At 46.2% G+C, this 12,147-nt stretch overlaps 1 long non-coding RNA gene across 1 annotated transcript in view; it reads left to right on the top strand.

The window, feature by feature from the left end:
• The first annotated feature begins 2,826 nt into the window (after nt 1-2,826).
• The window catches only part of LOC120860569, a 20,015-nt gene continuing 10,694 nt past the window's right edge, over nt 2,827-12,147 (top strand). The window contains exon 1 of the long non-coding RNA XR_005720360.1: nt 2,827-2,895. This is a non-coding gene — a long non-coding RNA (uncharacterized LOC120860569). The remainder of the gene's footprint in view (nt 2,896-12,147) is intronic.

Genomic DNA, 12,147 nt, shown 5'->3' with positions numbered 1-12,147 from the left:
TCAGGAGAAAGTACTGGTGACTGCCGGCAAGGTGCTTGTTCTCATGGAGCTTAGTTTCTGGAGGGAACGACAGACAGGGGAGCATTCAATCCAGCAGTAAAGAACCCACATAGAATATGTTTGATTGCCATCATTCCTGAGCAGAACAGCACACCAAACAGGGCGCTATGAAAGAAAGCCCTCCCTTAGGCAAGCAGTCACAGGGGCTGCCCTGAGGAGGTGACAGTTATGCCGAGAGCTGAAAGTGGGAAGGAGTCAGCCCTGAAAACGTGATAATACTGGGTTGGCCAAAAAGTCTTTTGTGTTTTTCCATAAGCTCTTGCAGAAAACTCCAAATGAACCTTTTATCCAACCCAGTATTCAGGTACCACATTAGGAGTTGCTTGTGCTTTGTTCATCTATACGTCACCAGTCAGTCTTGCTTTTGAGCACATAGTTGGTGCTCTCTAACTATGTATTAATGAATGAATGGATGGCTAGATGCAGGGATGGATGAAAGAATGGAGGATGCATAGAAGAATGGATGATGGATCAGTGAGGTTTCAGGGTTGTGATGAGACTGTCATGACCTATTGGGGTGTGCTGCTGGCCAACCATGGGGTTCTAAGTGATGACCCCCCTGGGGAGAGAGGCCCAAGTCACCTGGCTTCAAGGTGCTTCACCATCTTCTGCCCTCTTCCCACTGCTTTTGCTTGGGTGCTCTGCCAACTTCACTGACATTTATCAGTTTCCTCTCTTCTCCAGGAGCATTGGACTGCTCAACAAGGTTGTGGACTTTGCAGTCAATCTCTTGAATGAGGTGTTGTACCTGGTAACACACTACGAGGTGAGTCCCCCACTCGTGGGGTGCAGAGCCAGGCCTGGAAGGGGCAGGTATGACTTCCCTGGCTGGACTGTACTCTCTGGGCACCTTCCTTTCTGAGGGGCCAGTTTCCTTGGGGGCAATCAGTTGCTATCTGCCCCCCTCCACTCAGCCTGGCCTGGGGAGGAGGTGACCAGGGGCCTGACATGAGCTGAAATCACTTGGTCCCACACTTGAACCATTTGCCATATACATGGACTGCCAGTAGGCCTTTTGGCTAATACTTTTCTTCATTCAACATAATTCTAATCCATTAAAAAAAAAAAACCTACATACCATAGTTCAGATTGATGTGCATCATATGAAAAAAACATAAATACCATGTGCCCGAAATTCCAAAGGTTCTATATTAGTCAACTCTGGTAGGGGGCTGGGACTCTGGCTTTATTTTTTAAAAAGTCCTCCATGTTGTTCTGTGATTTACTGAACTTGAGTCATGCTCATCATGTGGTCCTCAGACCAGCAGCACTGACCTCCCATGGACACTCTTTAGAAATGGAGACTTAGATCATACCCCAGAACTGCTGCTCAGTAATTTGCATTTTAACAACATCCTCAGGGAATTGTAGGCACACAAAAGTGTGAAAAATGCAAAACCATTTCTCTATCATTCCCTGAGCCTCATTTAACTCTATAAATTTTCAGAGTACAGAGATTAAGATTTTTAAGGGCATAGTGTTTTGAATGTTAAAAGTCTAGGTTCTTCAAGGTTCTAGGATTCTAATGTTCGAAGTTTTAGGATGCTAGTGTTTTCTGGTTCTCAGATTTGGACCTTCTTGGTTTCCAGTATTCCAGAACCTTAAGGGTCAGAAGTTCTTAGGCCCCCTGTACTGAGCATCTCTGTGGGCAGCGGGTAGGGTGCTCACAGCAGATAATAACCAGTCCTCTTCCTTCTCCCATCTCTCCTATCTCTCCTCTCTCTCCTCACCTCCAAACCTCTTTCTTTCCATCCCTCCCTGCATTTTCCTCTGTCTCCCTCTCTCTCTCTCTTTCCCTGGCTCATTGTGACCTTCACTGTGCCCACTAGTCTGCAGTTTCCTTGAAAGCCTGCATGTGGATTATGTTTAAAACCACATCGGTGAGTCACAGCTTGGGGAAATGGTGAGGGGGCATCCTATGCATCCTTACAGGGGAAGGCACGCTGCTCTATGCCTGACGCACTGGCAGGTCTGGTCAAGGGGACCCCGGAGAAGCTGCAGACCCTTCATTGTGAGCAAGTCAGGAAAGTGTGGCCGGAGGCATCCCATGGACTGGTGGCCTCTGTGGGCTTCTGAGGGCCTCTGAGAGCTTCTACTGCCCTCCTTTATCACACTGGCAGAACCTGCTGCCCAGAATGATGTGACAAAAAGGACAGGCCAGATCTGGGTTCAAATCCTGGATGTTCTCTTAGCAACTGTTGGGTGAGGGTCAAATGGTCCACCTCTCTGAGCTTCAGGTTTCTCCCAAGTGAAAGGAGATCATAAACGCTGCCAAGCTGATGAGTGGATTTAAAGAAAAGCAGAAAGAGCTTAATATCCAGTAGGCACTATTAATCAACATCGCCCCTTACCTGTCACTTTTTATGAGAGGTGTGGCTTTACCTCTGTACCCCAGAAGCTCTTCTTGACCTGGGTCTCTGGCAAGGCTGGGGTTGCTGGGGGGCAACAGAAATGAGGTAACAGTGTCAGGGTCATGGAGGCAGTTCTTCTAGAAAATAGCCACAGACCCAGTTCATTGGGCCATCACTCTGTGCTTCTTATATAATATCTCACTGGATACTTGCAATGACCCTGTGGGGATGAGTAATGTCCTTATACCCATTTTACAGATGAAGTAACTGAGGCTCAGAGAGATGGAGTGACATGCAAGAGGTCCCGTGGCTGTCAAGTCTGACCCACTGGATGGTTTCAGCCTTTAGTGTCCTATTTCTATTCAGCTTCCAGTGCTACAACCTGAGAACTGCTACTGATTTGTTCTTTCAAGTGAACTGTATGAAATCCCAGAGATAAATAAAGAGCACAGATGAGGAAAACCTCTGTGATGCCTGCCTGCTGGTGAGAGCTGGGCTCTGGGCCCCAGGCTAAGGGAGGATAAACATCCCACCCCCCTCCACCCACCACACACATAGACATACACACAGGGATCTGTGGAGAAGCAGAAGCAAAGTTAGACTTCTTTTCTTTCTCTAGTAGCAGGCTGAGCCCTGATCTCAGTCACAGACCGAGTTCTGACCCTTAATCACACACCCAGACTGGACTTTATTTTTCTCCCTGACTGAGCCCAGAACCCAGTCTGCCAGGGTCCAGCCCCCACAGGATCCAGGGGAACCTTCAGGAGAAATTTTGTCAGCGAATGATTTAGAGAGAGATAAAGAAAGAAAGTTGCAGATAAGAAAATAGAGGAGAGAAAGAGGCTGATATTCCTTGGTTTACACAGAAAGCCAAAAAAAGTCCCAAGACAAGGGACTTGCTCTGTTCATGTAGGCTGCAGGCACCTCCTGGTCTCCCAAGGGAATGAAGATGCAGAGCGCCTTCCTGTTCACGTCTTAGAAGCCCAGGCAGGAAAGTGAACGCAGAGAGCCTCTATGCTCCAAGGGATCAGCCTGAAAAAGAGTGTAAAAGAGAGAAAGAAAGACACAGGGAGACCAAGCTTCTTCGGTGAACGAGGCCCGTAACTTTATTTTCAAAAGGGACTTTTAACTTTGACTTGTACGTAGAGGGAAATGAAAGATGCAAGGTCATGCAGAATCAGCCCAAACACTCCAGCAGTTTTGCCCTGATCGAAACCAGGATTTTTTTCTGCATACCTTTCCCATAAACAATGTTGTGTACATTATCTTCTGGCCTTGGAGGCCTGTGAATATTTTGTGACCCTCTTTTGATAAAGGCTGCTCAACCAGAAAACTTATTTTCCCTTGAAATGTTTTTTCTTTATATTTCTAATCTATGTCAGCCTCAGAAAGTATTAAACAGAGTTACATTTCTCACGGAGCAAAGGTGCAGTGAGTTACAACAAAGAAAGAACCAATTAGCTCGAAGGTCTGATGTGGTTAATTCCAAGGTTAATGCTTGTTTTTCTTAAATTCCAACTATGTCAACTAATGCACTCCCAGGTGCACAATGGATAAGGGATATGGGAACTTGACAGCAAGCACTGGCTCAACAGTGAAATCCTACATTAGCACTACTCTAATAGTTTTTAACTCTTTGAAAGGCTCTATATTTTCAGAATATTTTAGGCTTTCCATGCCTCTCACATTTGGGAGCCTGTGAACAATCACAAGCATAGCTGCAAGAATCTGGATAAACCTGCCAAGAAAGCTAGAATGCTGATAGGGGGGTTGAATGGAAATATTCCTTTCATGCCCAAGAGACTTATTAGCTAGAGCCCTAAGTTGATTTTCTCCAGAGAAAGGTGGTCATGGCTATCCCCCTGTTAATGTCAGAAGAGTTGGTAAAAGGCACAAAACAGTAAGACAGACAGATTCTGGTTTTGGGGTAGATGCTCGAGCAGGTCTAGGGGATCTCTCGAGCCCTGAAGCCTTGCTTATTAGGTCTCCTTTGCATGACCTTGCCATGGGTGGGATCTCCTGTGCTGGCTCCCAGCAACAGTCAGACATAGCTTTCACTCCAGTTGTTGACTGAGCCCTGACTGAGCCTCTATCCACTGGTCATGGATAGAGCATTGGCCTGTGTCTCAGTCTGATCCCTGATCCTGATCATACACTGAGCTCTGAACCCAGGCTCCTCTGAGCCTTGCTCAGTCTTTCACGTCAGCTATTTTGCTAAGGTGAGGGGGTTGAAGGGTGAGGGGGTGAGGAGGGCTCAGTGCCAGGTGCCAGAGGGAGACCCCAAACCACAGGTGCCAGTCCCTCCCCGAGCCTCAGAGCTTGCAGGGTTTGGGGGAAAGTACCCCTGCAGCCGTTCTGCTGAATGCAGGCGCAGGTAAGGGCCCCAGGATGCCCATGCCTCACACTGGGGTCTCCTTCCAGATTGGTTCCCAGGACGTGACTGAACCTCTCTACCATCTCCCTCTGGACGGTCGATGCTGCCACCATCCCCCAGGAGTGACAAGTGAGCCCAGTCCAAGGACACCTCTCCAATACTTGTGCTCAAAGTCAGAACTTCCTGTGCTCGTCATCCTCTAACCCCAGCAATAAAAAGCCATTCTGCACCTCCTGTGTGGCCCCTTGGATTTCTTCCATTGGGATATTAGGGAAGACAAGATATAGGCAATCAGGGCAGCAGGAACCTGCATGTGTAGCTGGAAGGAAATTTGGGGATTATGAAGCCCAACTTCCGTGTCTTAGAAATAGGAACACTGAGGCCCAGGATGGGCATGAAGGTGACCTGAGGTCACATGGAGACAGACTCACTTCTCTTCTGCTAACACCGCCGCCATTTTGGAGGGCTGCCTTCACCAGCACACCTGACCTCATGACCTCTTCATAGGACCCTTCTGTAGGAGACACCAATCTTGTCCCCATTGATGAGGAAACTGAGGCTCATAAGGACAAGTGACATATTGAGGTTACAGGGTAACCACTGGCAGGACCAGGTTTTAAACCCATGAGTATGGGATCCCTTGCTCAGAGAGGAGATGTCCCATCTCCCAGTACTCAGCCACCTCTCCCTAGCCCCCAGCAGGTCCCACTGTCCTGGCCTTGAACTCTCCCACCCAGGACTGATGAGGATTCTCTCATGGCCCTTCTCAACATGCAAGCCTTCAGTTTCCTCTTTGCCCTGGAGTCTGGAGCACAGAACACTTTACTCACAGCCATGTCACCTCTTCAGAGGACAGACCCAGGCTATCACCTCAGGGTCCTCGAGCCTCTCCTATCCAGGAGGCCATCTGACTTTCCTGCAAAGAGAGCCAGGGAACATGAGCCATCTCAGTGCTTGTGCAATTCTGTGAGGGAAGAACCACTGTTGTCCTCATGGGAGACTCAGGTTGAGAGGCCAGGGTCACACAGAGGCCTGAACCAGCACTGTTTCACTCAAGGGCTTTCTGTCTGAAGGATGTCCCACAAGGTCAAGTCACCACAGGGGGCCCTTGAGCCCCTGGGGCAGCTGGAAGGCCTTGAACCAGCTCTGCTAAGAGACCTCAGTTGATGCCATGCTGGCGCTCCTGACACACGTGAGGTGAGAGGTTGAACAGAGCAGAGCATGACGTGGCCCCTGCTATTACCAGCTGTGTGATCTCAGTCAACTTACTTAACCTCTCAGAATCAGTCCTCTCACCTGCCCAATGGAGTTAACAGTAAAACCTCCCTCATTGGGTTGAATTGAGAATTAAATGAGTCAATGAGTGGAAAATGCTTTACCAGAGTCTGACACTGGTGGTGAGCACAAGATGAATGTCAGCTACTACACCATGGAATTACTGTTAAACGGTGTTGAGAAATTCTGTATTAAATCTTTATATACTGTATCTCACTCAATTCTGATCTCCACTTTGTGATGCAGTGAATGGTTTGGAGTAGGTGTGGCAACTGAGTCTCAGAGAGGTGAAATGACTTCTCCAGGACCACACAGCTGGTCAGAAGCAAAGCTGGATTCCATCTGAAGTCACAGCTGGCACTTCCTCTGTTGGCCATAGCAAAGAGATGAGAGTTTTCCTCTCCATCTTATTTGGTGACAATCCCAATCCCCACAACAGTACACAAGGAGGGCTCAGAATTTAGGACTTCTCTTGAGCAGTAGCCCACTTGGGTCAGTGCTGAGCCTTTGTCCAGGCTGTTCCATCCACCTGGTCATCATTCCTTCTCTCCCTCCAGCTTCTCAATCCTCCTCAACCCTAAGACTCTGCTCAGGACCTGTCTCCTGGTAGGCGGGGGCCACTCCTCAATGTTTCCCCAACTAAGAGACTATGTTTTCCAGCAGTAAGTCTACCCAAGCTACCTTGTCACCATTGTCTCTTACAGACAGAGGGTGCAGGAAGTGTCAGCTCTCATTAAAAAGGTTTACACTTTTTTAGTCATCTTTTCCCTGTTTTTTCTTGAAGAAAAATATTGACATTCATTACTGTATAAGTTGAATCCAGTGGTTTCATTTCTGTGTACCATGAAGTGATTATGACAATAGGTTCAGCTAACATGCAAGTTCTCATATAGATACAATAAAAAATAAAGAAAAAAGAAAAACAGGTTTTCCTTGTGATCAAAACTCTTAGAATTTTCTCTCTGAACAAAGTTTCTATATATCACACATCACCATTAGCTATAGCCATCATGTTGTACATTATATCCCTAGTATTAAAATGTGAGGAAGAGTAGCAATAAATGCCTACATAAAGAAGCAAAAAAAAAAACAACCCTCCTCTATACATTAAGGGATTAGAAAAAGAAGAATAACTAAGCCCTAAGTTACCACTGAAAGAGTACAATAAAGATTACAGCAGGAGTAAATTAAATAACAAGAGAAAAATAATCCAAAATATTAACCAAACTAATATTGGTTCTTTGAAAATGTAAAAGAAACAAAAAACTCTTGGCTAGATCTCATGACTCACAAGGGGGCTTTAGGTCTTCACATGTTGCCTGGGTCTGATTTGTCCTCAAGTTAGTATTTATATACAAATATTTTGGCAAAACTCACTAGAAAAAGAAGCTGTACAAAGGTGATGAGACAATGTTTTGTTATAGTGCCTTGATCCAAGTGTACCTGAAGTCCTCCTTGCCACAAAAATTCCAGTTGAAATACATGTCTTGCTTCTTATTTTTTATCTTTATTGAAGCCAGTGGGAGTCAGCTCATGCCATTCAAATCCACAGGAAGTCCTGACAACACATTGGTAGACTCATATCTTCCTCCTCCATTCTAATGCCTACTCGAGGGTCACATAACCACATTGGAAACACAACAGATATCAAAGCCACAGGAGAGCTTAGAGGTAGTCGTTTTCACCTCTTTGCTGGAAAGTCTAGGGAGACTGTGGCCCAGGCAAATGGCTTGGCACTGCAGGTGCACTTCACCATTGGTACTCACAACAACACACTTAATAGGTATAGAAAACCTCATTTTCCAGTTGAGGATATTGAGGTTCAGGGAAGGACAGTGACTAGCCTAGGTCTTACAAGGACAGGAACCCAGTCTTTGCATCCGCAGGGGAGGTCAGGTCACATTGAGGCCAGCTGATGGGGTAAGATATTCCTGGGACTTGAGTATGTTTATTCCTCAACTACTGCTGTTTGAGTTGGTTGTTACGCCTGGTGCATTGGGCCCTTGTCAACCCGGAACACCTGGTCCAGGAAGCCCAAATGGGTGCCCACTTGGCACCAGCAGAGACCTCTGATTCACCTATATCCATCTCCTCCAGTCCCCCAACTGCATCTCATTTCTGGAATTTTTAAAATAGTGAAACAGGCTGATAGGGTGAGTTGATGCTTCATTTGGAGATATTTGTTCCCAAAAAAGAGAATACATCTCTTTGGGGACATAAGTTTAATATCAAAGACAAAAAAGTGAAAGTGAAAATCACTCAGTTGAGTCCGACTCATGGCTACCCACAGACCATACAGATCATGGAATTCTCCAGGCCAGAATACTGCAGTGCATAACCGTTCCCTTCCCCACAGGATCTTCCTAACATGGGGATTGAACCCAGGTCTCCTGCATTACAGGCAGATTCTTTACCCGATGAGCCACCAGGAAAGCCCATAGTTGATTGAGTCACTCATGTAGACAAAGGATTCATCTTAGAGTGCTGTGCTCTGCTCTGCTGACTTGCTCATCATGTCTGAGTTTTTACACCCATGGCCTGTAGCCTGCCAGCCTCCTCTGTCCATGGGGATTCTCCAGGCAAGAGTACTGGAGGGGGCTGCCAGGCCCTCTTCCAGGAGATCTTCCCAACCCAGGGATGGAACCCAGGTCTGCCCCATTGCAGGCAGATTCTTTACTGACTGAGCCCCCAGCGAAGATGAATAAACCTTGTGTGTTCTTGCAGAACTGAAGTGGTCTGAGGCCAGCTCCACCAGAGCTTGGGAAAATCAGAGGGCCACGGGGGCTGTCCAGGTATCTCATGGGTTTAGGCTATCTCTTCTGTGACATCAGGGTCAGGAAAAAGGTTCTCTTCACCTCCACTTCTACCTGTTTGCTGGTGCCTAAAATCCCTTTCCCAAAGGGTAAGAATTTTCTTCTCTAAATATAACTGAGTATAAAAGTCTGAATGGCCTCAGGAGAGAGGAAACTAGAATTCACACCATGTAGGTGGCCCACATGTGAAGTCTGGCAATCAAGCAGTTCTGGGTTCTAATTCTGGCTCTGCATGAAAAAGAATGAAATAATAACATTTGCAGCAACAAGTGGATGGATGTAGAGATAATCATACTAAATGAAGTAGGTCAGACAGAGAAAGACAAATATCAGAGATAGCACTAATTTATGGAATCCAAAATATGATACTAAAGAACTTATACCAAAAGAGTCATAGACATTAAAAAAAAAAAAAAACGCTCATGATTACCAAAAGGGAAAGCAATGTGGAGGATAAATTAGGAGTTTGACATAAATATACACACTCAACTATATATACAATAGACAATCAACAAGGACCTACTATATAGCACAGGGAACTATACTCAATATTTTGTAATAACTTATAAAGGAAAAGAACCTGAAATAAAAATACCTCTCTCTCTCTATCTATATATCTATATATATGTATGTATGTATGTATGTATGTATATGTATGTATCTGAATCACTTTGCTATACACCTGAACCTAATGAAAAGTGGAAGTGTTAGTCACTCATTGACCTGACTCTTTACGACCCCACAGACTCCTCTGTCCATGAATTCTTTAGGCAAGAATACTGCAGTGGGTTGCCATTTCCTTCTCCAGGGATCTTCCCAAACCAGGGACCAAACCCAGGTCTCCTGCATTGCAAGCAGACTCTTTACCCTCTGAGCCACCATGGTAGCCCCATACCTGAACTTACATAACATTGTCAAGCAACTATAAATCAATTTAAAAAAATTCTGGTTCTGGCACATATTCACCCTTGGAGTCTTGAGGGGAATCACAGCTGTCTGATCCTCAGTCTGCCATGCCATCCAATGGAAAGAATCCAACCCCTGAGCACGGCTCTCATGAAGACCAAAGCAGGCAAGGTCCATGAGGCTCAAATGCTCAGCACGAGGCTGGCATAGAGAAGAGCCCAGCAATGGCTGTCAAGAGGAATGACATGGGTGAATTGTGGCTTCTGTACAAGGTGAATGTCAGTAATCTCCACATTCTGGGTATCACATTCAAAGCGAATTCTGAAAACCGGGCTAATGTGAGGATCCCCATCACTTCTGAAGGCATCATGAACATGTGAGTAGCCTTAGAATCAGGTTTGGGAGGCACAGTGTGATATGGCCAATAGGTCTCCAACCTGAAATCAGGCACTTTTCTACCCTGCTACCTTAGTCTGCCAATCTGTAAAATAAGGAGGACTTTGCAACCCTAGAATCCTCACCTTTAAAACGTTCTAAGAAACATTCCCCATAACCAAGTCTCTCATTTTAAAAACCCTCCATATTTAAAATAATACCACATGTAATTATAAAACTTGAGAAGTGAGAAGACATGAACACTTCTTTCAGCACCATTTTTTCTCTCAAGATTCTCTTAAAATAGCAGTGACCAGAATGGGCCATATAGCAGTGTATAGAATTTAATGAAAAACATGTGAAAATTATATGGAAAATACAATCTGAGATATTTTAATTAAATTGAAAATACAAAAAAAGATCCTTTCTCTGTGGTGAGTTACTCTGCAGGCTGGTCAGGCTCAGAGGATTGGTTACACTTTTTTACTTCCAGTCTCTCTAGTCTTTCTTCAGGAACATCCCCTAGGCGCAGGTGTCATAAGGGGCTAATGATATTGTACAATGAAAATCTGGAAGCACATATGCTCACCCCAAGTTGAATCAAAGAGCAGTGTTGAAAGAATTAGTCTCAGAGGCGGTCCTAAGATGGCGGAGAAAAAGGATGGGGAGACCACTTTCTCCCACACAAATTCATCTAAAGAACGTTTGAACGCTGAGTAAATTCCACAAAACAACTTCTGAATGCCAGCAGAGGACATCAGGCACCTAGAAAAGCATCCCATTGTCTTCAAAAGGAAGTAGGAAAAAAATATAAAAGATAAAAAGAGAGACAAAAGAGGTAGGGATGGAGATCCGTCCTGGGAAGGGAGTCTTAAAAGAGAGAGAAATTTCCAAACACCAGGAAACACTCTCACTGGCAAGTCTGTGGTGAGCCTTGGAACCTCAGAGGGCAACATAACCGGGAGGAAAAATAAACAATTAATTAAAACCCATAGATTACATGCCAAAGGTAACTCCCAGCAGAGAAGCAGCACAGACGCCTCCATCCACCACTAGCAAGTGGGGGCGGGGCAGGGAGGGCTGGGCTGCATTGTAAGGACCCGGCCTGAATGCCCCGAGGGCAATCTGAGGGAACGAACTTGAGATAGCAAACCAGACTGTGGGATAGCTACCATGTGAAAAGCCTTAACCTAAGACACCACCAGGCCCGCTCACAGAACAAAGGACTGAGCAGAGCTAGCCGGCTGCAGACTGGCCCGTACTCCACCGGAAACAGGAAGGCAAGCCCAGCCAGAGCCGGAAGGTGGCAATCGGGCCCCAGAGAGGCATCATCTACCAAACTGCAAGCAGGCTTCGTTGCTAACCAAGACTTCCTGGGATTCTGGACAGTCAACATCTGCCCGAGAAGGTGCGCCAGTTGGTTGCACCCAGAAAACCGAGCAGCAGGGACTGGGGAGGTGATAAGTCATAGCAACTGCTTTCGCCAAACACCTGGTCACCTGAGCTGCTCGGACCTGGGAAGGGCACAAAACGCAGGCCCAACCGAGTCTGTGCCTCTGAGGAGTACCCGAGTACCTGAACCTGAGCAGCTTAGACCTGGGAAGTGCATACAACCCAGGGCTGGCCTCAGACAGTTCTCAGCAGAGCAACCTAGAGCCTAAGCAGTGTAGATGGGGAAAGCACACATGCCGTGAATGGGGGCAAACCCAATGTGGCCGAGACATTGCAAGCACTCCCCACACATGCCAGTGTTATTTGTTTGCAGCGTCCCTCCCTCCCCACAGCAGAACTGAACAAGTGAGCCTAAAAGAGTGTCCACCACCGCCCCCTTGTGTCAGGGCAGAAATTAGACACTGAAGAGACGAGCAAACAGAAGAAGGTAAAACAAAGGGAAGCTCCTTGGAAGTGACAGGTGCAATAGATTAAACCCCTGTAGTTAGCACTGACTATAGATCTTGAGAAGTATAAGCTGGATCAAGGAACTATCCGAAAA

Source organism: Oryx dammah, unplaced genomic scaffold, assembly GCF_014754425.2.
Source record: "Oryx dammah isolate SB20612 unplaced genomic scaffold, SCBI_Odam_1.1 HiC_scaffold_11098, whole genome shotgun sequence".
Lineage (NCBI taxonomy): Eukaryota > Metazoa > Chordata > Mammalia > Artiodactyla > Bovidae > Oryx > Oryx dammah.
The sequence above is the reverse complement of the archived record's forward strand: the minus strand, read 5'-3'. Positions and strand labels throughout refer to the sequence as shown.